Source organism: Lithobates pipiens, unplaced genomic scaffold (genome assembly GCF_037356315.1).
Source record: "Lithobates pipiens isolate NorthernLeopardFrog02 unplaced genomic scaffold, aLitPip1_a1.2 Scaffold_13, whole genome shotgun sequence".
NCBI lineage: Eukaryota > Metazoa > Chordata > Amphibia > Anura > Ranidae > Lithobates > Lithobates pipiens.
The window spans coordinates 12,823,098-12,850,864 of NW_027507718.1; positions in this window are offsets into that span (position 1 = coordinate 12,823,098).

The window sequence follows — 27,767 nt, forward strand, 5'->3', positions numbered from 1 at the left end:
CTGTCAGCGGGGAATCCCAGCAGGTGAGTCAGGGGGAGTCAGGGTTGTTAAGGATGCCGCAGCCGGCTGGTTCTTAACAACCAGCTGTTGTGATTTGTGAATATACAATATGAATGCTGAAGATATAAAAGACATTTCTGAATTCATATTTTATCTTCCGCATTCTTTTTTTTTTTTAATGCTGTTCAAAAACCAATCAAAAAATATACAAAACAAATTCCGAAGATACAAAACGAATTTCGGAATTCCTTTTGTACCTTCAGCATTCCTTTTGTATGTTTGACAAGGCTTAGAAAAAATGCTGTAGGGTCCCCCCAAAATCCATACCAGACCCTTATCAGAGCACGCAGCCTGGCAGGCCAGGAAATAGGGCGGGCGAAGGGGCGCCCCCACCTCCTGAACCATACCAGGCTGCATACCCTCAACATGGAGGGGATGCTTTTGGGCAGGGGGAGCTCTTCCCTCCCTTAAAACACCTTGCCCCCATGGTGTTGAGGACAAGGGCCTCTACCCCACAACCAGGTTGTGGGGATCCACGGGCGGCGGGCATATCAGAATCTGGAAGCCCCCCTTTAACAAGGGGCCCTCAGATCCCACTCCCCCCCCATGTGAATGAATATGGGGTAGCCCTTCTCATTCACCAAAAAAGTGTCAAAAATAATAAAAAAACTAAGACAGTTTTTGACTAGTCCTTTATTAAAAAAATATAATAGCAAAAAAAAATTCCTGGAAGTAAATTCAGCACCAATCAGAAAGAAGGTCTCCACTACCTAAAAAAAAAAAAGATAGATTAGCAGAAAGCTACTTTACTCACAGGACAGCTCTGAAAGTCTATGCCTATCTGGAGGGGGTGTGTGCCTTTCCTCCAATCAGCAGATTCCCAGTGTAATCCAAGACTACTCTCACAGTGCCGAATGAGGAAGTGAAAATTCTAACACAATCTGTACTTTCTAAACAGCATATAAAGCTGAAGACAGCAGATATACATATAAAACTTATATAGGAGGATTTGTTCAATCTCTGTGTATCATCTGAAGCTGTTTACTTCCCTAGGTATGTGTGAGGGTTCACATCCACTTTAACAATTTACGTCAGCAGAATGGCACGGACAGGCAAAAGGGCGTACCCTTTGAATTTGCCAGGAGTGTGCCCGTTGGCCCCACAAACTATGTTTGCCGGCGGCCCGTGATTGCGGCTAGGAGAGGCAGAACGGGGAGGTGCCAATGTAAAAAAGGAATTTTCCTTTCTTCCTAGCAACATGACAGGGATCTACTGCTTCCTGTCATCGGGAGCAGTGATCGCTGTCATGTTGTACAAAGCCCATCCCCTCTACAGTTAGAACACATTCAGGGAACACATTAAACCCCTTGATCGCCCCCTAGTGTTTAACCCCTTCCCTGCCAGTGTAATTTATACAGTAATCACTGGCTAGTTTGTAGCTCTGATCGATGTATAAATGTCAGTGGTCCCAAAATAGTGTCAAAAGTGTGCGCTCTGTCCGCCATAATGTCACAGTCCTGTGAGTCAGTACTAGTAAAAAAAATTATAATAAAAATGCCATAAATCAATCCCCTAATTTGTATTCAGTATAACTTTTACAAACACTTATTGCGATTTTTTTTTTTTTTTTTTTACCAAAAATATGTAGACGAATACATATCAGTCTAAACTGTGGAAGAAGTTTTTTTTTATATATATTTTTGGGGGATATTTATTATAGCAAAAGGCAAAAAATATTGTTTTTTTTTTTCAAAATTGTCGCTTTTTTTTTGTTTATAGCGCAAAAAATAAAAACCTCAGAGTTGATCAAATACCATCAAAAGAAAGCTAAAAAATGTTTTAGTCAGGAAGGGGGTAAATCCTTCCGGGGCTGAAGTGGTTAACCACTTGCCAACCAGCCGCCATCATGTCATTATACTGCGGCAGGTTGGCACTGCTGCATGAATCGCCATAGGTGTACGGCGGCCGCTTTAAGAGCAATAGCAGGCTCACGCATAACCGGAGCATCCGCTGGCCACCCGCGATTGCTCCACAGAGTGCCAGAACAGTGATCTGTCAATGTAAACAAACAGATCCCCACTCTGACAGGGGAGGAGAGAAAGATCTGTTCAGGAACAGGGATCTCTCTCCTCCTTCAGTCAGTACACTCCCCCGACAGTTAGAAACACCTCCCTAGGAAACACTTAACCCCTTGAGTTAACCCCTTCCCTGCTAGTGTATAGCACTAGCTGTATAAATGTCACTGGTTCCAAAAAAATTTCAAAAGTGTTTGATCTGTACGCTGCAAAGTCAGTCACGCTAAAAATAGCTTATCGCCGCCATTACTAGAAAAAAAAACATTTATAATAAAAATGCAGTAAATATATCCCCTATTTTGTAGACACTATAACTTTTGCGCAAACCAATCAATATTTGCTTATTGCGATTGTTTATCAGAAATATGTAGAAGAATACATATTAGCCTAAACTGATGAAGACATTTGTTTTTTTTTTCATTTATTTTTTGGATATTTATTATAGCAAAAAGTTAAAAATATTTTTTGTTATTAAATTATTTATTATATTATATTATATTATATTATTTAAATGATCTGTTTTTTTTTGTTTATAGAGCAAAAAAAAGGGGTAAAAAGACATAAATTTTGTTTGGGTACAGCGTCGTATGACCACGCATTTGTCAGTTAAAGCGACATAGTGCCGTATAACAAAAAATTGCCTGGTCGTTAAGATACCTTTCACACAGAGGGCGTTTTGCAGGTGTTTACCGCTCCTCCACCGCTGCTCAATCAATGGGGCAGCGTGGCTATACCATTGGCAAAACGCCGCTATTGTGGGCAGTTTTAACCCTTTCTCAGTGGCCAAAATGCGTCGCAAATCCGATAGTAAAACGGCACTAAAAATATCTGCGTTTTACTGCCAATGTTATGGGTGCGGCAGTGTGAAAGCCGTCTAAAGGAGTAAATCCTTTCTGGGGCTGAAGAGGTTAATACAGAATTGCAGCAGCCATCTTTAAGAAGACCACTTTGCAGTGCTCTCCAGTGCAGTGTCTCCATTGCAGGGGGCAGCCATCTCGGTTGGGTCTGAGTTGGTCCTAATTTCAAGTGACTGGCTGCTGCAAAAAAAGCAAAGGTAGGAGGGTCTGCAGGATACTGTGGGGAAGAGAGAGGACAGTCTGAAAGGAGATGGGATAAGAAAAAGACTAGAGAGCTGGCTGAACAGAACCCTGCCTCCAGAGAGCCAGAAGAGGGCACTCTGGGTCTGGTAAGAGACTAAGATTGCACAAGTTAAGTTGTTGTTTGCTGGGAATTGTTGAGCTTTCTTTAAGGGCCCCAACTTTGCCGGCTAACTTTTTCATCATTCACTGGCCAGTGGGCTAAAATGAGGACTGTTATAGAAAGTTAGGACTATCTTTATATACTGTTGCTAGGTAAAAACAATTCAGTTCCTGTAGATACTGCGAGACATAATACTGCAGGTTTTTAACAATGTCTCTCAGAGTAATGTTATTGTGTTTTTGATTGTTTAAGTATAGTTATTAATCCTCTCTCTTATTTTAGGCTATGCTTGACCCAATCAATTATTTGTAGAACTGCAAGGTGTGGTGGTAAAAGCTGGGCGAGCCAGGTTTGTCATAGTCAGGTGTTCAAAAAAATTACAGAACAATTCAGAGGCTCCTCTGGGAGTAGTGCGCATGTGTAAAAAAAATAAGTTTGATGTTTTTCTTCAAAAGTTGTAGTAAAAAATTAAATCTTTAAAAAACTCTGTGGGCCTCTTAAAAATACATTTGCCATTTTCTTTCCCCTCTATGCAGCTAGGCTCTGCAAAAGTCTCTCACATATGGTATCCCCATACTCAGAAATAGTAGCAGAATGTGCTTTATATATCTTATTAATTGGCATAATTATATAAAGTATAAAAAAAAAAAAAAATGAAAGAAAAAATCTTATATAGTCCAAAAACTTGTGCCAATGAATAAAATCTTCAAAAGACTTGCGATTACAATAAAATAATACATTTACATTGGGTGTCTGCTTTCCAAGTTATGGTATTTTTTCAGGTGTTTCTATTGTCCTGGCACTCCAGGGCCTCCTAAAACATGTAGCCAGGAAATAAGCTGAGTATTTTAGTTTCAGTTTGATACTGTGGCCTGATTTCTCTGGCTTCAAGACTAATGACTTTTATTGGCCACAAAGTCATTCAGGACAGTGGACAGAGATACAAATTTGGGAAGTATAGTCCTGAGGTCATGCTTCGAGTAATAGTTGCAACGAAGCATATATAGGATTTTGTATAATAGTAGACATCTTGTTGTGTCTGCTCTTACATGGGACTTTTACCTTTAAAGTCCCGCTCACAAGTGTGTATTTAAGCATACATGCATGCAAAGGCCATGTTTGCCCACACAGGAAATACATGTGTTCCCTTTATGCACATGCTGCACTCCCATTCATGTCTATTGGAAGCTGCAGATACACAGACAAAGCCGCTGCTCCCAATTTGACATCTGCACTCGAACAAATGTCAGATTGGGAGCAGGGGCTTTGCCAGCGCAGTCACTGCTTCCAATAGATATGAATGGGACTAGTGAACACGTGGATGCATGGAAATACATTTATGTCCTGTGCAGACAAACACGGCTCTCACACAGATGTATGCATCAGTATTCCTGTATGAACGAGACCTAAGAGTTTAAAGTTGCTGACAATTTCACCTAATTGAATAAAGTGATGAAAATCCACCCTTGTGTGTTAATCCCTACCATTTCATGTACGGTGACTCCTAACATCATTCACCGCTATGCTCACCTCCAGCAGCAACCTGTTGAATCAGGCCCTACCATGCTATCCCCTACTCGGATACATAACCAGACGCCTTTCCAGTACTACTCCTTGCTTCCTCAACCTTCTTTATAATTTTACACTTCTCCAGATATTGGATGTATGGCTCTTTAAATCCAAATGCACCACTGAAGAAGTCACGTGATTTTGACTACAAGTGTTGGGCAGAGTTGGGTGATGCTGTGTAGTGGACTGGAAGTGAAGCGGGATGCCGAATGATGTATTACACACTGAGTGTTAAAGTTGCTTTTATGATGTAAGTGTTAATTTTTTAATTAACAAGGCATTTACTTACTACTCTATGAGAGTATTCCATCTTTCATGAGCTTACATCTAGAGGAACACCCACAGATTTAAAGGGCCATACATCCATACCATAGGGGTTATTTACGAAAGGCAAATCCACTTTGCACTACAAGTACACTCCAAGTGCACTTGTAAGTGCAGTTGCTGTTGATTTGAGGGGCTGCACTTGAAAGTGCACTTTTAGTGCACTTCATAGCGCAAAGTGGATTTGTCTTTCATAGATAACCCCCCTGTGATATCTAAAAACACCAGTTTGTGCTCCATCTGCATTCCAGTAGCCGGAAATTATGTTTCTTGGAAAGTTTCACCCTATGGGTTTCGTCAGCAACGTCTGACAGCATCAAGGGTCACAATTGTTTATAACAACTTAAGGGCCGCCGCATGCCAATGTACTTCAACAGAATGGCATGTACAGGCAAAAGCACGTACATGTATGTGCTTGCCTTCCAGCGGGTGGGGGGTCCGATCGGACCCCCTCCCGCTGGATGCGGCGGTCCGTTTTGCTTCAGGAGCGATCCGGGATGATCTGCTGTGTATAGTAAACACAGGCAGGGAGGAAGTGATGCCATTCTCCTCGGGGCGGTCTTTTTGACCGGACTGCGAGGAGAAGAGAGAAAGTAAGTGTGCACCAACACTACACTGACATGTAGGCACACATAGGCACACAAACCCCCCCGATCACCCCCCCTCCCCGATCGCCCCCCTCCCCCTCCCAGTCAGTGTCACTGATTGCAGTGATCATTTATTTACTGATCACTGCATTTAGTGTCAGTTGTAAAAGTAAAAACTGTCAGGGCAGTTAGTGTTAGGTCCAGGGTAGCCCCCTACCACCCCCCAATAAAGATTTAACCCCCTGATTGCCTCTAGAGTTAACCCTTTCACCCCCTTTTGCCAGTGTCACTAAGCGATCGTTTTTCTGATCGCAGCATTAGTGTCACTGGTGCCGCTAAGTAGCTAGTTATTTTTTTAGGTTCACGCCAGGTTTTTATAGTGCTAGATACCCCGATATACTACCCAATAATGGTTTTAACCCCCTGATTGCCCCTAGTTAACCCTTTCACCCCCTTTTGCCAGTGTCACTAAGCGATCATTTTTCTGATCGCTGCATTAGTGTCACTGGTGCCGCTAAGTAGCTAGTTATTTTTTAGGTTCACCGCCAGGTTTTTATAGCGCTAGGTACCCCGATATACTACCCAATAATGGTTTTAACCCTTTCACCCCTTTTTGCCAGTGTCACTAAGCGATCATTTTTCTGATCGCTGCATTAGGGTCACTGGTGCCGCTAAGTAGCTAGTTATTTTTTTAGGTTCACCGCCAGGTTTTTATAGCGCTAGGTACCCCGATATACTACCCAATAATGGTTTTAACCCCCTGATTGCCCCTAGTTAACCCTTTCACCCCCTTTTGCCAGTGTCACTAAGCGATCATTTTTCTGATCGCTGCATTAGTGTCACTGGTGCCGCTAAGTAGCTAGTTATTTTTTAGGTTCACCGCCAAGTTTTTATAGCGCTAGGTACCCCGATATACTACCCAATAATGGTTTTAACCCTTTCACCCCTTTTTGCCAGTGTCACTAAGCGATCATTTTTCTGATCGCTGCATTAGTGTCACTGGTGCCGCTAAGTAGCTAGTTATTTTTTTTCGGTTCACCGAGAGGTTTTTATAGCGCTAGGTACCCCGATATACTACCCAATAATGGTTTTAACCCCCTGATTGCCCCTAGTTAACCCTTTCACCCCCTTTTGCCAGTGTCACTAAGCGATCATTTTTCTGATCGCTGCATTAGTGTCACTAGTGCCGCTTGGCAGCTAGTTATTTTTTTAGGTTCACCGCCAGGTTTTTATAGCGCTAGGTACCCCCATATACTAATCAATAATGGTTTTAACTCCCCGATTGCCCCTAGTTAACCCTTTCACCAGCGATCACCGTATAAGTGCCACTGATGACGCTGGTTAGCCAGTTAGTTATTGAGGTTCCCCGTCAGGTTTTTATATAGCGCCAGGGACCCCCATATACTACCTAATAAAGATTTTAACCCCCTGATTGCCCCTAGTTAACCCTTTCACCAGTGATCACCGTATAAGTGTTACGGGTGACTCTGGTTAGTTAGTTTGCTTTTTATAGCATCAGGGCACCCACCATTTATTACCCAATAAAGGTTTAACCCCCTGATCACCCGGCGGGTGATATCAATTTGGTTTTATGGTCAGGGTCGGCGTCGCCCCAGGCAGCTCTAGGTTAATGCCAGTACCGCTAACACCCACGCGCAAAGCATACACCTCCCGCAGTGGTATAGAATCTGAACAGATCAATATCTGATCAGATCTATACTAGCGTCCCCAGCAGTTTAGGGTTCCAAAAAACGCATTGTTAGCGGGATCAGCCCAGATACCTGCTGGCACCTGCGTTTTGCCCCTCCGCCCAGCCTACCCAAGTGCAGTATTGATCGATCACTGTCACTTACAAAACACTAAACACATAACTGCAGCGTTCGCAGAGTCAGACCTGATTCCTGCGATCGCTAACAGTTTTTTTTGTAGCGTTTTATATTTAAATCCTGAAGGCGGTGCTTGGTTTTCGGGGTCCCGTACGTGGCTAGACTCCCAAAAAGTCCCCCACATGTGCTATCCCCGTACTCGGGAGAAGCAGCAGAATTTATTTTGGGGTGTAATTTCACTTATGCCCATAGCATGTGTGAGCAATATATCATTCAGTGACAACTTTGTGCAAAAAAAAAATTGTAATATTCCTGCAACTTGTGGCAAAATATAAAATATTTCATGGACTCAACATGCCTCTCAATGAATTTCCTTGGGGTGTCTACTTTCCAAAATGGAGTCATTTGGGGGGGTTTTGTGTAATTTTGGCATTTTATGGCCTTTGAAACTGTGATAGGTAGTGAGGAGTGAAATCAAAAATTTGCACCCTTAGAAATCCTGAAGGCAGTGATTGGTTTTCGGAGTGCCGTACGCGGCTAGACTCCCAAAAAGTCCCACATATGTGGTATCCCCGTACTCAGGAGAAGCAGCAGAATATATTTTGGGGTGCAATTCCACATATAACTATGGCATGTGTGAGCAATATATCATTTAGTGACAACTTTTTGTAAACTTTTTTTCATTATTCAATCACTTGGGACAAAAAAAAAATATTCAATGGGCTCAACATGCCTCTCAGCAATTTCCTTGGGGTGTCTACTTTCCAAAATGGGGTCATTGGGGGGGGGGGGGGGTTTGTACTGCCCTGCCATTTTAGCACCTCAAGAAATGAGATAGGCAGTCATAAATTAAAAGCTGTGTAAATTCCATAAAATGTACTCTAGTTTGTAGACGCTATAACTTTTGCGCAAATCAATAAATATACGCTTATTGACATTTTTTTTACTAAAGACATGTGGCTGAATAAATTTTGCCCTAAATGTATGACTAAAATTTAGTTTATTCGATTTTTCTTATAACAAAAAGTAGAAATTATATTTTTTTATTGAAATTTTCGGTCTTTTTCCATTTATATCGCAAAAAGTAAAAATCGCAGAGGCAATCAAATACCATCAAAAGAAAGCTCTATTTGTGGGAAGAAAAGGACGCAAATTTTGTTTGGATACAACATTGTATGATCGCGCAATTACCAGTTAAAGCAGTGCAGTGCGAAATTGTAAAAAGACCTCTGGTCCTTAGGCTGACAATTGGTCCGGGGCTGAAGTGGTTAATTAGTTTGTACATTATGAATTTGTTGTATTATTAGGAAATGCAGAATACTATATACATTTATTTTAATTTCACCTTGATTCATGATTTTCTTCTAATTAGACAGAAGTGAAGCTAAAAACTAGTTACAGGCTCATTAAAATCATAATAATGTACTCTTCATTATAATATTAAAAGGTGTCAGTGAAAAACAGCTGGACATCCGCGTATTAAGCTGTGTGCAGAAGTAGATATAAAAGTGTAGTCCAGAGATTAGTAATATTGGGCTTAAGGAGCTAACAATCCTCACACAATAAGGCTACTTGCACATGGAGAGTCTAGCCCCTAGGCTTCCAACCTCAGTGTTTTTGCGCACCTGGGAAGCACAGGTGCAGCGTTCAGCCCCACTACCCTGGAGCTGAAATGTGTTGCCTCTAGACATGGATAAACACTGCCTGAGTGTTACTCGTGTTAAGGGTCCTATGTGTTTAGGGATGTATGCCTGGACCACAGAATACCTATAAATATTTACACAACTTATTGTGCATACATTCTCAATTCTTTTACTAAATTAGCCCATATGTTTAGGCAAGTGCCAGTCTATTTTCTCCACTGCAGGTGGTGCTCAACCACAGCGGCAGTGCAGAGGGATAGAAAGACAGGAGGAACATGGTTCCTCTATGGTTTCCTAGGTCACTTTGGCAACAATCTGGTTGGATGCTGACAGCCCATGTGACTGTGGTGGCCATCTTGGGTCAGGCAGAGTCTATTTAAGACCCCGGCTCCTGTGTTTGGTGTGCATTTAGAGTGTGGGTAGTGTAGGAACGGGTCACCCATCTTTTAGGGACAGTATTAGTGGTAGGGAAAGTTTACAGATGATTAGGGAAAGCTTAGGGACCCACCACTATTCCTGGAAACTTCACCACTTAGGCTCAAACTGGCCAGGCTACATTCTGCCCCTCAAGACAGACGCTGACAGCTGAGACAGCTGAGACTTGCTTTGCTACACATTGCTGTCATCCATGAGTGTTCCTGGTTGGGCTTCCTTCTGCTGGGCTTGTTGCAAACTGTTTTACTTTGACTTCAATGCAAGTTCTTTTAGCTGCATCTGGACTGAGTATGTGTTATTGTCACCGAACTACGCTGCACCCATCAACATATGTGCCGTATCACATACTTTGAAATGCATGCATGTGTGGGCACATGTAGGGCCAGTATTTTGCTATTCAATCTTGGGTGGTATAAACACTTACATATACAGTACATAGTTTGCTGCAAAATATGGTTCTTGGACACCCCCTGTTCATCTGTTTTTATATATTTGCTTCTCTTTACTTTGTCATAGAATCCATAACCTTTATTTCTATCTTGTAGCAGGGGCTAGCAATACGTATTGTGGCTAAAGATGCCTTCATTCACTACCTCAGTCTGTGTTATTGTTTTCGGCCATGTCTGTTACTAAAATATGAACATTAAAAGTGTCCTGCATACAACTTTGACAATAGGGATAAGGGAGATTATGCGGTCTAGACAGTGGGTGCAACCAGTGACCTTTGTGTATTAGTGATTAATGTGTAAATGTATTACTTCCTGGAGATCACAGTCAACCATTCAGGAAGCCTGAAGACAAATGAAGTGACCTGGGGCTCCTGTCTAAAAACTAGAGTAAAGAAAAATGAAAAAGGTTATTCCTTACACACATTCATATGTGGTATCTTCCAGTACAATTAAAAGCAAACATTGGATTGTTTGCTTTGTGCCACATCTCCGATTTGTTTCTTACATTTTTGATTGTATACTCCTTTTTACAAGCCTGTGGTATATAAATGGATTTTTTGTGTTCTTTTTGAAAGAGATTATTTGCATGCAATCCTTACTATGACTTCCTGTTTTAATTCCTCCACAACCACTCTTCCATGCAAACTGCTGAAATATACCTCTGCCTATGATATGTCTTGTATGGGGTCAAAAAATAAATCAGTTGTAAGCATCTTTTTTAGCTTGAGAAAGTCTCATGCCAATGGCCACAGTCCATATATGGCCACAGTCTATATTCAATCTGAATATTTATCATGGTCTAGCCAATCCCTGGAAAGGAGATCCAGAAATTGGCCAGGGAGGTGATAGTCTGAAGCCCTGGAGAGATTGTTCTTGCCACCGCATGGAGGGTTTCATAGGCTCTGGGACTGCTGCCCCCTGGGGCAGCCCGTAGACTGTGTAGCTGTTCTCTTAGGTCTTGGCTGTGGCAGAACTGAGGACCTAAAGTAAACTTTATAAGAAGCTGGCTGTAGGATTTCACGACAAGTGATCTGGTCTGGAAAAGGATTGTCTCCCACACTGGACTGTGTCCAGAGAAAGCTGGAAGGTACACAGCTGTCAAACAAAAACAAAGAAAAATTCCCAGCTCAACTTACCAGCCAGCCTACAACAAACCAAATTGTCCTTTAACAGATCTTGTTAAAAACATTGGTTTCATTTGCACACATTTGCAAATACATGAGTAAGCTGCAGAGGCCGAGGCGAGGCATCCTAGTATTATCTGCAATACTATTAACTATCAATTTTAAGAACCTCCAGGAACACACGTATAGTAATGCATAGATTGAGGGCAGATTTGACTGGAGGGAGACCACTCCTCTAAGGCACGGGGGGGGGGGGGAATGGATACCCAACAAATAGCAAAAATACACAGCCGTCCTGGAGACTTGTGAGTTCTGACCCTGAATTGTGATCCCTGGTGACTGTGTACTTTTGGGATGTAAGAGCCAGAGGTTGTTCACCTGTCCTCTGAAGAATTTTGGGATGGGAGCCCAGAGAAGAGTGTCCTCTTGTAACGGTGCAGCATTTTGGAGTATCCCATGTCCTAACCCCACCTCTGTTTAATGTTCTGCAACCAAACATTTTCAAAAAGACCTCCCATAGATGGAGTTATTAAAGCCAGAGTGCATGGACTGATGCTTGTGGCGATGAGCAGCTTCTGTACTATTAGGAAAGATCCAGCTAATACCAGTGACCCCGGGGGGGGGGGGGGGGGGGGGATAGCGCATACACTTAAATTCATGTGCACACACTGGATGGGATGTGAGTGGACAGATTGTACTAAGCACAATTACCACACAGCAGTAGACCCTATACCCAATACAAGAACCAAAGAAAAAAACACACAACATGTAGTGGAACAGAGCTGCAATACTGTTACTCTATATTACCCTTTTTTAATATTCACCTGCCACCATTGTATTTTTACCTGTTACTGTGAACTTGGCTTCACTGTACATTAACCTTTATCTAAACAGCCACTGTGCAGTTCTTTACTTAGCCCATATTTAATTTAAATTAACTCTTAACTATGCATCCTTCAGTCACTGAACATTTAATGTTTACGGTATACTTTATATTCAGTGTATATTACTGTGTACTGGGTGCTTCCCATTAAATGTGTATGAAAGCTTTTAATGTACAACTTTTATTCAGTGTATATTGATCCCTTTACACTACATCTCCTGTATATTAACCCTTTGGGCTGTTTCTGTGTATTGTACATAAACTCTTTATTAACCACTTCACATTCGCTCATGGGGATTCAAAAAGGCTCTAAAGCCACTTCCCTGGTGGTTGTTTCCCTTAACAATCACCCGCTTCTAACTCAGACAATAAAGAGGTCGGAAGCTTGGTCCCCACCAAGCCTTCTTGGAGAACGGGGGCAATTGAACTATCTCAGTACAATAAAAACTAGAATAAATTCAAGCATGTAGGCAGATATGTAAAAAAAAATGATATAAAGGTTTATTAATACAAAATTGATAACAATTAACAAATAATCAGGTTTCAGATTAAAAGCATGGTAACAATCCATGTGTATCACCAAGATTATGATCCCCAAATGGAGAAGATCACAGTGGGATAGTTAATCACGGATAACACATCAAATAGTTTTGTGGTCTAATGCCGCTTTGTCAAGAGGATATCTGTAATTTGATTGGCAAATGATCAATAACAATAAAATTGGCTAGAGTAGTAACAGGATTTAATACAGTAATGTCTACAACAAAATATATATGGGGGGGGAGGAGCAGAGCTGCTTACCTATAACCATGGCAGGCACAGGACACAGGACGTCACCAAAGGTTCCCCCTCGGTGACTAGAGGAACTTACAAATCACTGGATTGGTATCTAAATGGATGGGGTGAGACAGTTGAAATGGGTAAACTGGGTGAAATAGGAAACAAAAAGAGGGGAAGGGGAAGGTAAAAGGCAAAAGGGAGAGGACAATGACACTGGAAAGAAAGAGAATGAAGGAGATAGAAGAAAGAAAGGGGTGGGGGGGAAGAGGGGGGAGGGAAGGCAGAGCGGGAGGAAAGGAAAAGGAGAAAAAGGCAAAGAAAGGGGAAGGGGGGAAAGAGGGGGAAGTGAAGTCAGTGTAGGGGAGCGAAACTTTAGAAGGGAAAAGAAGAAGGAAAGGCATAGTATATACCTTGTATGCAGATACAGTAAATTTAGGGGTCCCGGGAAGTAGGATACGGCTGGAAATGGGGGTACCAATATTCAACGGGAATTTGTACCACCAAAGTGGAGAGCTAAGAAGTGGGGGTGCGGTAAAGTACACACACTCCTGCCCAATGTGGGTGACCTATAAGGAAGAAAAGAGTAACCACAGATGAATTAACAGCCTAACTTACAGCTCCATTTAAGTTAGCTGTGGGGTGACTGCAATTAGAGGGTATGCCAGCAGGGTATACTTACTGTGAGTTTGCTAAGGTAAACAATTCTTGGGCCCATCGTCCAGAGCACTGACAAGCAGGCAAAGGCCTGCTTTTTGTAGTCCCTGACCCAGTGGCATTTTACAGACTACAGCCGTCGCCGGCGTATGACGTCACTGGGTCAGAACTACAGCCAGAGGGCATAAGCCCATGCCAGGATGCACACAAGTGGAAGGGGCGGTCCCATGCAAACGAGACTTGTCCATCCACCAGGTAGGTCACCTAGCCGCCACATGGGAACAATAGGAGGGGGCGCCAGAGCATGTCACGGGGGAAGCAAGCAGCAAGGCTCAGTACGGCAATCCGAACAAAAAATAAGCAAATATACAATAAAAATTAATATATAAGGCAATAAATCACAATAAAGAAAGTATAAATAAAATTATATACAGGTATTAAATAGATACCCTTTGATGCCAGACAATGCCTAAAAGGGTATTACCGATACCTGCAAAAAATGAGAGACCTCGCCACGGACCTCAATGCAGGTCCAGGCCCCACTGCCAGGCCATTCAGGAAGCGCAGCACGCTTTGCAGATGAGAGTAGGGAACTAGCTGTGAAGCCGCAAGTCTTCACTGACAGTTTTCCTTACAGGCAATGGTGACGGCAGCACCCAAGAGCTAATGGAAACATCAGTTGGGTTGCCGATATTGCTGGATTCCAGGACAGGCAGTGTCCTAATATTAACCGGTTCCCGACCATGCCGATGTATGTCGGCAGAATGGCACGGGCAGGCATATTGGCGTACAGCTACGTCCAATGTTTAATGCCGCCCGGCCATCGTGCGCGCGCCACCGGTGGCACGCTTGCGTGCTGGTCGGGACCCCCGTGAGTCCGGTCGCGGGTCCCGCAGATTCTATCGCCGCGGGCATACCCGCGATCATCTCACGGGGTGGCTGAACGAGGAAATGCCATTGTAAACAGAATTTCCCCGTTCTGCCTAGCAACTAGTGATGCCGATCTCTGCTCCATGTGATTGGAGCAGAGATCAGTGTTCACTAAATTAAAGCCCAGCCCCCAACAGTTAGTAACACACCCCTAGGAACAATTAATCCCTACACTGCCACCCACTGGTTAACCCCTTCAATGCCAGTGTCATTTACACAGGAATCACTGCATTTATATAGCAGTGATTGCTGTATAAATGACAATGGTCCCAAAAATGTGTCAATAATGTCCGATGTGTCTGCCATAATGTCGCAGTCACAATAAAAATCGCTGATCGCCGCCATTACTAGTAAAAAAGTATTAATAAATATTAGTAAAATATTAATAAAAATGCCATAAAACTATCCCCTATTTTGTAAACGCTATAACTTTTGCGCAAACCAATCAATAATCGCTTATTGCGATTTTTTTTTACCAAAAATATGTAGAAGAATATGTATCAGCCTAAACTAAGGGGAAAAATGTTTTTTATATATATATTTTTGGGGGATATTTGTTATAACAAAAAGTAAAAAATAATGTGTTTTTTTTCGAAATTGTTGCTCTATTTTTGCTTATAGCGCAAAAAATAAAAACCGCAGGGGTGATAAAATACCACCAAAAGAAATCTCTATTTGTGGGAAAAAAAGGACGTAAATTTTGTTTGGGAACCACGTCGCATGACCGCACAATTGTCAGTTAAAGCGACGCAGTGCCGAATCGCAAAAAGTGCTCTGGTCTTTGACCAGCAAAATGGTCCGGGGCTGAAGTGGTTAAGTCATCAGCTACAGTATGTATAGCAGCTGACTTAAAAAATTTTCATGGAGAGGCTGGACCTCCTTTTTAAGACCAAATCTGAACTGGTGTACAGAGGTATACCAGTATTTAGAGTGGGCTGTGACCTGTGCTGGGAAGCTGTCACATACATGACAGGGCTGTATCTCTTGCCTCATTTAGCTATCAGATGAAAGATTCCTGTATCAAAAGCTAAATGTAAACAAGAGGGTCAGGGGATACAGCTGATGTCATTACCCAAATATTGGCAATGCCATTGGGTGGGTATAGCCCGATGGGGGACTGAGATACTGTATTCCCATAAGGTCTGCTTCACTTTTGCATGACTAAAAGTCACTATTGGACTGAAATATGATACCCTTTATGAATTGTCCCAACTATATCGTAAACCTTTCCAACTACAAACCGTAAACCTTTATAGGAAAATTCATAAAAGGAGTCATAGACCTCCTTTGGAATTTTGTCAGGGTGCAGCACTGAAAGCGTCAAGGCTTGCACCCAATTCATGTACCTGTCACATTCAGGTACATGAATTTGTCCATGTCTTGACTGGGGAAGGAGAGGCCACACTGGACACTCCTTTCTCAGTGCACTCACTCGCTCCCTACCTCCTTAATGGCCACTGCACTCATCGCACTAACGGGAGCTTGGCCAAGAAATTTTATTCTAGGGGTAGGTAGAGCCTGATGGGGAACTGAGAGACTAATTCCCCATCAAGTCAGATCCGTAGCCCTGATTCAATACAGTGGCTTGGGAGGAAGCTAGGGCATTAGTGCACTAAGGGAGGAGTGTCTAGTGTGGCTACCCCTTCCTCAGTACTGGGCTCTGACAGATACATGAATTGGATGCCAGCACTGACACAACTGGTGCTGCTCCCTTACAGAATTCCAAAAGCCGTCTATGCGCGCCACAGTGGTGTAGTGGGTAGCACTCTCACCTAGCATTAAAAAGAGTTGTCGGTTCAACTTCCAACCACAACACTACCTGCCTGAAGTTTGCATGTTGTGCCTGTGTGGGTTTCCTCTGGGAACTCTGGTTTCCTCCCACACTCCAAAGACATGCTGGTAGGTTAATTGGCTTCTGTCCAAAATTGGCCATAGTATATGAATGTGAGTTGAGGACCTTGGATTGTTGGCTCCTTGAGGATAGGGACCAATGTGAGGGTGTGATGTATGTGTGGAGCACTGCAGAAATTGATGGCACTATATGGGTACTTAAATAAATTATAATATAATAGATGAGCATCTTAATGAGATGCAATGGGATAGGGACAATTGTAGACATGTACCCACACTCACTCAGGTTGGACTGGTGTTTTTATTCAACCTCACTAACTATATAAGCCCTCAGCAAGCTTTGTCTAGGAACCATTTGCTGCACAATTCTTGGGTACAGTAATGCATCTAAATCAAGGTATACTTGATAGGTATTCTATAAATGTTGCTGTCCATTAGGGATTAGCTGCGTGTTCACCCGTTCGGCAAAGCCAGAACTTTATGGGCCATTTGCGCCATATTCATGTGGTGCTCACGGCCCACAATGCACTGCAGCTTCGCCGTACATTGCTGGCTGATTGGCTAAGCATACACTATGACCCGCATGCTTGGCCAATCACAGCGCCGGCAGCGAGGAGAGCCACAGTTGGCCACAGGCAGGATGCCTGTGGCCAATTATAGCTCAGGGGGTTTAGTACATGCCCCACACTATATAAGGCCGCCTGCACGGCGGCCTTGCAAAGTATGTTGCGGTAGCTCATAGAGAGACAGATAGGTAGAGACAGTGTCTTAATTTCTTTTGAACCTAGTGCAATTACAGTCAGTGTATTGTGCCCCCTGCACAGTGTAAACCTGAAGCTACCCCAATTGCTGGTGTTGTTCTGGTCCTATACCACAGGCACCTGCAGTAATTATAGTCGGTGTATTGTGCCCCCTGCACAGTGTACACCTGAAGCTACCCCAATTGCTGGTGTTGTTCTAGTCCTATACCACAGGCAGCTGCAGCAGTTAGTCGATGTATTGTGCCACCTGCACAGTGTACACCTGAAGCTACTCCCAATTGCTGGTGTTGTTCTAGTCCTATACCACAGGCAGCTGCAGCAGTTACAGTCAGTTTATTGTGCCACCTGCACAGTGTACACATGAAGCTACCCCAATTGCTGGTGTTCTAGTCCTAAAGCACAGGCAGCTGTAACAGTTAGTCAGTGTATTGCGCCCTCTGCACAGTGTACACCCGAAGCTACCCCAATTGCTTGTGTTCTTCAGATCCTATACCACAGGCAGGCAGCTGCAGTAATTGCAGTCTGTGTACTGTGTCATCTGCTCAGTGTGCACCTAAAGCTACCCCAATTGCTGGTGTTCTCATCTACCTGCAGGCCATTAATATGTCTGGAAGGCCAACAAGGAGAGGCAGACAGTCATGAGCCAATAAGAGGGAAAGCAGGCTCTGTGTCTAGAGGCATCGTCATCAGCACGTGGCCATGGGACACACTTGTCCTTATTTTTGGCAGCTGGACGTGTTGAGCTGCAACAGGCCGAAGACTTGGTAGAGTGGATGACCAAGCCCTCCTCATCCTCTCTCAACCAGGCTCAGGGTACTGGCAAAGCAGCTGCCAACACGGCCTCTTCCCTCATCTCAGTGGCATCAGTCACTCCTTCCCTAGACTCACCATGTCCTCCTGAGGAGTCTCCGAACTGTTTGAGCACAGTGTTGGGTACATGCTCCAGGAGGATGCCAAGCGTTTTGAAGGCTCTGATGATGATACCTAGCTAGAGGAAGGCAATAGCATGAGCGCAGAGAGAGGGGATGCCCAAGAAGGACAGCAATCTGGCAGTCATGTACCACCAGCTGCAGCATACTGCCAGGTTTGCTCCAGTGATGAGGAGGGAGGGGATGATGAGGTCACTGACTCCATGTGGGTGCCTGATAGGAGAGAGGAGAAGGATGAGGAAGAGGCACATCTCCAACGAGGCAGGATGCCCTCCAGAGGCCAGCTTAAGGGCAGCACACTGACTGAATCACACCGCAGAGCTCCGCCTGTGCAGGGCGCTGTCGTTATTCCAAAAGTTCATTGGTGTGGGCTTTTTTGAGACAAGTGCATCAGATAGCACTGCTGCTATTTGCAACATATGCCTCAAGCGTATCTCGCGTGGCCAAAACATCAGCCGCTTGGGCATCACATGCTTGACCAGACATATGTTGACCTGCCATGCAGTTTGTTGGCAAGCGTACCTTAAAGACCCACACCAAAGAACAAAAGCGGACCTCTCCTTGCTCCTCATCAGCTAAGATCTCCAACCCCACTATACCTTCAGTCCTCTCTGAAACCTGCACTGAGAGGTATGAAAGTGTAGAATTAGGTCACAGCCAAGTACTTGCGGGCACTCTGCTAGCAGTACACCGACATCTGATTGTAGCAGGCACAATGCCTCGCTGGACAGCGGTAAGGTGCATATTATCGTTGACTCATGGTACAACAGGCATGGACAGGGACATTACCTATCTTTCACGGTGCATTGGGTGACTCTTCTGGCAGCTGGGAAGGATGCAGGACAAGGTGCAGTAGTGTTGGAGGTTGTTCCACCATCACGCCTCCAAAATGCTACTACTGGTTGTTACACACCTCAATACTTTGCAGCAAGGCTCATTTCTGCACTCCAACTAGAGTATCTGTCAGGGGTTGCAGTGTCTTGGCACCAGCACCAGTGCCTAGGGCCCAATTTTCCAGCCTCTGTTTAACAGGTGCATATAATTACAATTCTTGATATAATATTTCACAGCAGGGCCCATTCCAGCACCCACTAAGAGTAACTGTGAGCACTTACAGTGTTGTGGCACCAGCACCACCACCACCACCACCAAAGGCCCAATTTTTCTACCACTGTTCAACAATGGCATGTAATTACAATTCTTGATATAATAGTTCACAGCAGGGCTTTCCAGTGCCCACCAAAAGTAACTGTGAGGGGCTTACAGTGTTGTGGCAACACCAACACCTTAGGCCCAAATGTCTGCAGAGCATATAGAGCAGGCCCCTACTTTCAAACATCCAACTTACAAACGTCTCCTACTTGCAAACGGAAGGAGACAACGGGAAGTGAGATAAAAAAAGACGGACGGCCAAAAGAAATTATACAGGGGTGATAACCCTTCCCCATGTTTTCCAAAAAGCTTAAAAATAGATTTTTGGACTGGAGCTACACTTTAAAGATGTACCAGTTCAAAATTACAAACAGATTCTACTTAACACAACAAACTTACACAGTCCCTGTCTTGTTTGCACCACCTGTATACTGCTGTTCTGAGTATATAGGGCATGGGGGCCCCACGCCTTTCCTTTTTTTAATTTGGGTATGGGGTTCCCCTTAATATCCATACAAGACCCAAAGGGGCCGGTAATGGGCAGGGGGGCTACCCATGCTATTTTTCTCAATGATTTTCATCCGTATTGAAGGGACCTCCGGAACCAGACATTACATTAAAACCGCAAGCAGTTTTTAATTACTTTTTTCCGTTAGAAATGTCATTTTGTGCAGGGACTGTTCTAAACATGGGAAACATGTGCCACTTCACAGGTATACTATAGACACCCCCAGGCATGATATTTAAAGGAATATTTCACTTTTTTTTCACTTTAAGATCATTAAATCAGTGCTCCCGAAAAAAAACTGCAGTTTTTTAAGTTTTTTTTGCATTGATACATGTCCCCTGGGGCAGGAGCCAGGTCCCCAAACCCTTTTTAGGACAATAACTTGCATATTAGCCTTTAAAATGAGCACTTTTTATTTTGAACGGTCGAGTCCCATAGACTTTAATTGGGTTCTAAAGTGCGAACCGAACCAGGAGTGTTCGGCTCATCCTTACTGTTCATAAAGCAGTACATACTTTAGTAAACTTAGGACTGACTGGGGTTGATCTATTAAAGGCAAATCCACTTTGCATTGCAAGTGCACTTGGAAGTGCAGTCGCTTTAGATCTGAGTGGAAGCTCTGCTGATTTTATCATCCAATCACGTGAAAGCTAAAATGCTGTTTTTAATTGGGCTGCTTATATTATCACGAACCTTCCTGTGCTCAGAAAAGACACACATGGATTATTATAGATATAATAACCAATACTAATATTTACTTTAAATGCAGTAGTATAGTCAATTCTTTCTTTGTTTCAGAGTGGTGTTTTAAAAGCCTTTTAACTACTGTAAGACTTCAGAGGAGCTAAGAGATGTACGCCAAGTATAAAAACAGATTTAAGGGAAGCTTCAAAAACAAGGTCAGGATCTTCATTAATGTGGGTTTACTGTAGCTAAAATGCAAAATCATTATTTTCAAATTTTGGGACACACTTGTAGTAACCTGTAAGATCGTTGCTCTTGACAACCACAAAAGCAGGTCTTTTACTAATACAAATACTCATAAATATGTGTTCTTTTTAACACGCTGTATTTTAATTAGCATGTCTTTTTAAAAAACAGGAAGGACTATTACATCACTGCTCAGCAACTTCCATTGAAGTTCAGTAAGGAGCATCATGTGGGAAGTTGGTACATCCTCTTAGTATCAATGCAGTTTTCTTCTCTTCCTGTTTCCATAGCAACCAAATAGCAGGTCTCTTTGTGACTACTAGAAAGCACTGTTCAGTAGCATGTCTGTAGTTAAATATGATGAAGATTTAACAGTCTCCACAGCACAGCTATTCATTTAATGATCTGGCATTTGTCGCTTTCTAAGAAAAGTAATTGATTATGAGGGGAAATTACTTTGTGCAACCGACATCAGCCTTAGCCAGCAAAACACCAATAAAAAAAATGGATATTACCTCTAAGAAAAGTTTAACGCAACCAGTGTAGGGGTACTTAATGAGCACTATAGAAGAGAGGCTATCATCCAAAAATAAATAGAATATCATATGTAGCAAATATACTGTATCTCTCAAAAGTGAGTACACCCCTCACATTTTTGTAAATATTTTATCTTTTCATGTGACAACGCTGAAGAAATTACACTTTACTACAATGTAAAGTAGTGAGTGTACAGCTTGTATAACAGTGTAAATTTGCTGGCCCCTCAAAATAACTCAACAAACAGACATAATTGGTATTAACCGCTGGCAATAAAAGTGAGTACACCCCAAGTGATCATGTCCAAATTGGGCCCAAAGTGCCAATATTTTGTGTGGCCACCATTATTTTCCAGCACAGCCTTAACCCTCTTGGGCATGGAGTTCACCAGAGCTTTATAGGTTGCCACAGGAGTCCTCTTTCACTCCTCCATAACAACATCACAGAGCTGGTGGATGTTAGAGACCTTGCGCTCCTCCACCTTCCATTTGAGGATGCCCCTCAGATGCTCAATAGGATTTAGGTCTACAGACTTGCTTGGCCAGTCCATTACCTTTATCCTCAGCTTCTTTGCCAAGGCAGTGGTCGCCTTGAGGTGTGCTGGGGGTCAGTATCATGTTGAAATACTGAAAAGTAAATTAAGCTTTGGCGCTAAAACCTTTTTGTGTACTATAAATATAAATGCTGATACTCTGAAGAGTTAAACGAGACCTAATGTGGAAATCTCCCAAACTCCACTATATACGTGATATTTAACGAATTACGTGAAAAAAATATATAAATGAAATGTGTGTCTATTATCTTACAACACAAACATGCACATGTGTAGTGAAAAATATGGTTAATCTGTCACAATTAAAAATATTAGGTGCTTTAGTGGAAAATCATATGCGAGCCAATAATTATGCTCAAAATCCTCAAAAGTGACAATCAGAAAAGCATTGTGAAAATACCAAGTAAAAACAACAAAAAATCATATAATGTCCAACTAAAAATAATGTCCAACTAAAAATGTCCAACTAAAAATATTCAAAATCGCATCATCTAGTTGCTGGAAAAACGCATGGAACTTTTATCAGATGAGGAAGGTGAAGCAAGGTGACTGGTGTAAAAGGGTTGAATGCATTCCTCTCCGGTGCGCCACTCTGTGTTAGAAAAGAGATATATATATGCGCTCACCAGACACCAAACCCTCAATGGGTTAACCGAACAGTCACAGTATGAGCCACTGTGCAGCTTTCTTTGGGCTCTGCCTCTGCTGTGCTGTGGGGATATTTTGCACTCTTCCTTCCGTAAATAGTCCGTTTAGCGTTTGTACATAAAGGGAAACAGAAGTACAGCCATAGTGCAATACTGTTGTATGAACGTTTTTGTTTATTTAAAATCAGGTTACTCACAAAGTCCGAAAAGACAAATCGCTATGAAATTGATTGCGCCGGCGTTGCTGCTTGAATAACAGTGTAAGGTGCACGTCCTAGGCCACGCCCTACGCGTTTCGTCAGAGCGACGTCTTCTGGAGCCCTGGGGGTCTGGGGCTCCAGATGACGTCGCTCTGACGAAACGCGTAGGGCGTGGCCTAGGACGTGCACCTTACACTGTTATTCAAGCAGCAACGCCGGCGCAATCAATTTCATAGCGATTTGTCTTTTCGGACTTTGTGAGTAACCTGATTTTAAATAAACAAAAACGTTCATACAACAGTATTGCACTATGGCTGTACTTCTGTTTCCCTTTATGTACAAACGCTAAACGGACTATTTACGGAAGGAAGAGTGCAAAATATCCCCACAGCACAGCAGAGGCAGAGCCCAAAGAAAGCTGCACAGTGGCTCATACTGTGACTGTTCGGTTAACCCATTGAGGGTTTGGTGTCTGGTGAGCGCATATATATATCTCTTTTCTAACACAGAGTGGCGCACCGGAGAGGAATGCATTCAACCCTTTTACACCAGTCACCTTGCTTCACCTTCCTCATCTGATAAAAGTTCCATGCGTTTTTCCAGCAACTAGATGATGCGATTTTGAATATTTTTAGTTGGACATCTTTAGTTGGACATTATTTTTAGTTGGACATTATATGATTTTTTGTTGTTTTTACTTGGTATTTTCACAATGCTTTTCTGATTGTCACTTTTGAGGATTTTGAGCATAATTATTGGCTCGCATATGATTTTCCACTAAAGCACCTAATATTTTTAATTGTGACAGATTAACCATATTTTTCACTACACATGTGCATGTTTGTGTTGTAAGATAATAGACACACATTTCATTTATATATTTTTTTCACGTAATTCGTTAAATATCACGTATATAGTGGAGTTTGGGAGATTTCCACATTAGGTCTCGTTTAACTCTTCAGAGTATCAGCATTTATATTTATAGTACACAAAAAGGTTTTAGCGCCAAAGCTTAATTTACTTTTCAGATTTCTAGCCTATTCCCATTTATAGGGATAGGTTTCAAGCACAGGCAGCTTTAACCCCTTATAGTTCACTTCATTTTAGTTATTTTTAACCTGTCTGGTGAACAGGTAAATTTGTCCATAGCGCAATCTTATTTTTTCCCTATTGCCATGTTGAAATACTGCCCTGGAGTCCAGTCTGCAAAGGGAGGGGATCATATACTGCTTCAGTATGTCACAGTACATGTTGGCATTCATGGTTTCCTCAATGAACTGTAGCGCTCCAGTGCTGGTATCACTCATGCAGCCCCAGACCATGACACTCCCACCACCATGCTTGACTGTAGGCAAGACATACTTGTCTTTGCACTTCTCTCACCTGGTTGCCGCCAAACACGCTTAACACCATCTGAACCAAATAAGTTTATCTTGGTCTCATCAGACCACAGGACACAATTCCAGTAATCCATGTCCTTAGTCTGCTTGTCTTCAGCAAACTGTTTGCGGGCTTTCCTGTGCATCATCTTTAGAAGAGGCTTCCTTCTGGGATGACAGCCATGCATACCAAATTGATGCAGTGGGTGGCGTATGGTCTGAGCACTGACAGGATGACCCTCCACCCCTTCAACCTCTGCAGCAATTCTGCCAGCACTCATACAGCTATTTCCCAAAGACAACTTCTTTGGTCGACCACCAAATTGCTTTATGGTCTTTGCCACAGTGCTGCAGCTCAGTTTCATGGGCTTTGCAATCTTCTTATAGCCTAGGACATCTTTATGTAAAGCAATAATTATTTTTTTCAGATCCTCAGTGAGTTTTTTACCATGAGGTGCCATGTTGAGCTTCCAGTGACCAGCATGAGAGAGTGAGAGCGATAACACCAAATTTAATACACCTGCTCCCCATTCACACTTGAGACCTTGTAACACTAACGAGTCACATGACACTAAGGAGGGAAAATGGCTAATTTGGCCCAATTTGGACATTTTCCCGTAGGGGTGTACTCACTTTTGTTGCCAGCAGTTTAGACATTAATGGCTGTGTGTTGAATTATTTTGAGGGGAGAGCAAATTTACACTGTTGTACAAGCTGTACACTCACTACTTTACATTGTAGCAAAGTGTAATTTCTTCAGTGTTGTCATATGAAAAGATATAATAAAATATTTACAAATATGTAAGGGGTGTACTCACTTTTCTGAGATACCGTATATGACAAACAATTCTTTATAATGTTTTTTTTTTTATTAAATATTAATAAATAGATTTATGGTATAACTCTAACATTTAAAGAGTAACTCCACTTTTGTTTAAAAAAAAAAACCCTGTAGGGCTCTAATGAGGAAAATTGCAGGATCTGCATCCCTTTAGACATGATTCCCTATTGGGAGTATCTTACCAAGCATGATATTTTCGTTCCATGGGGTGCCAAAAATCTGACTTGTATCATAGTGTAGACTTCTGGGAAAATCAGTAAGCCAATCACACAAGCAGGAAGTGATGCATATTAGCTGCATGCTGCTTAAAACACCTGCAGGGTTCTAATGAGGAAAATTGCAGGATCTGCATCCCTTTAGATGCGATTTCCTATTGGGAGTATCTTACCAAATATGATATTTTTCTTCCATGGGGTGCCAAAAATCTTGGGCTTTGATAGAGGGGTTTAAAGATTTTTGGATGTGTTCACCAAACCTGCTCTGGAATTGAAACTAAGCAGTAAAACTCACCACTAATTACACTAAATAGAAATTTCTGCATATTAGCCACTACAGACATTCAATATTACCCAAAGTTTTATTTGATCAAACATTTTGTAACTTTTCTACAGTACTTAAAAATATACTGCAATGCAAGAATGAGTATTATGCTAAAAGGTAAAAATGAGAACCAGAACACAGTAGGATCAGATGCAGTTTTAAGAATTTGAAAATGGCCAACGCTTATAGAGAGGCATATTAAAATAAGGATCTGGCTTCCATTTGGGTCTATTGCACACCACAGCTTAAAAAAGCTCAGTGTGGTATTTTTTTACTATCTAAAATGCAGCCTATTTTTTACAATGTGCCTGTGCACACAAGCATGTAAGCAAGCACTGCGTATTCTTGAATTAAAAAAAAAAAACATAGAAAAAACTGTCAGTATTTTGCATAGGTACACGCAAATACACGCATATGAGCATAAATATTAATGATTTTCCCTAGGAATGTATTGTGCACGAATGTGCCAACATGCATATATGCACAAAATGCGTGCATAAATATGCACGAAAGCGCAGAAAACAAACACCTGAATTTACATGCAAAAAAGCAGACGCTCAAACATTGGTACCGTGTGCAAGAGACCTTAAAGTGATTCTAAAGGCAAATTTTTTTTCTTTAAATAAAAAAGAAGTGACACTTACCTACTCTGTGAAATGATATTGCACAGAGCTGTCCCTTACTTTTTTCTTTGGTCATCTGTTGGTACTGTCTGCTCCTTCTCCCTATGGGTTTCCCCAAAGCAAGTTATGTTTGTTATGCTATGGGGGAAGCACCTGTGTGGGCATGCACCCGAGCTGGGCTGTGTGCGTCCATAGACACACAGCGTGGCTTGGCCATGTCCCCCACTCCCTCCAACAGGACTTGACTGACAGCAGTAGGAGCTTCTGCTGCTGCCTGTGTCCCCTGAGAAACCAGTAAGTAAGTGGGGAGGTGCTGCAGATGGGGACAGCGCTGGATCATAAAAGGAGGCAGGTAAGTATTTTGTGCCGGGGGTGGGGGGGGGGGAGCTGGTGGAATGTTTTTTACCTTAATCCAGGAAATGCATTCAGGTAAGAAACGTTTGGAATTTCGAACCACTTTAAATTTTCAGATATAGACTTTTATTATGATTTTCTAAACAAGTTGAAATTTAGAAGCATTTGCCATGGGTGCCAAGGATTGTGCACTTGGATAAAAAAAAATCTCCCTATGTGTACCTGCTGTTGGGTATAAACTGAGAAACTTACCATTTTTAACAGAGAATGATCCCCTTCCATTTCCCCTAACGTATGGAACTTCCTAATGTCACCTCTTTACTCAGGGATCTCCGAATGTACTTTTAGGAAACTTTTGAATTACATGATTTACAGTTTTGTGTTGACAAACCCTTTAAAATGGGTAATGACATTTAAAAAAATGAAAAAATATATATTTTGCAAACAAATGCTAATAATGAGAGCTGAATTTATAATGTATTTAAATTTTTCTTGCCAGAAGATAAGCTCGATATGACATCAGTCTAAAACAGGCAAATTTTTTTTGTAAATGTTCATATATATATATATATATATATATATATATATATATATAAAACGCACTGCAGCCAGGGTGTTCTTGTCATTTGAACATGAATGATTCTGAGAAGAACATGAATAATTCTGATAAGAAGTTCCACTGAATACGGTAAGAGGAAATTGCAGTGGGATGACTAGTGCAACTTTACCTAATGGGAAACAAATCTTCTACAAGAAAATGAAATTTTGGCAGATTTCCCAGCATCACAAATTAAAAAGATCTAGGCACTGATGTGGACTTCAGAAGAGGACGCATAGCCTGATCATTCTTCTGGCAGCCTATTACTTTTTCTTAATCCCACAGCTAAACCAGAAGTTGTGAGAAAGAAAAATAGACCCAGACGTGCTAAAGACCCGAAGCATACCACAGCCACCTAGCTACCCCAGATACTCAAGAAAGGAAAATAAAAAAGAATGTAAATTTGCACTGTGCCTCATTCTCAGACTGTCAGACCCATGCTTTAACACAAAAGAATAGGCTACCTGGTAGACCTATAACCAGGGCTTTTTTTCAGCAGGAACGCGGGGGGAACGCAGTTCCGGCACCTCCAGCACTGACTGTATGTAATAGCACGGGGTGTGGGGTGTGCTGGAGGGTCTATTGATGTTAGCTGCTGGGGGATCTATTGTCACTGGTGGAGATCTGATTTTGTGTGAGGGTCTATTGTTGCTGGGGGGTCTTATGTTGCTTGAAGGGATCTATTGTTGAAGGAGAGGTCTATGTTTACTGGCTAATGGAGGATCTATCGATGCTGGCTGCTGGAAGATCTGTTGTTGCTGCGGGGGGGGGGGGGGGGGTCTAATGTTGCTTGGGTGGATATTTTGTTACTGGGTGTGATATTTTGTTGTGGGTAGTTCACTATTGCTACAGGGAATTTATTGTTGTTTGGGGTTGAGTCCATTG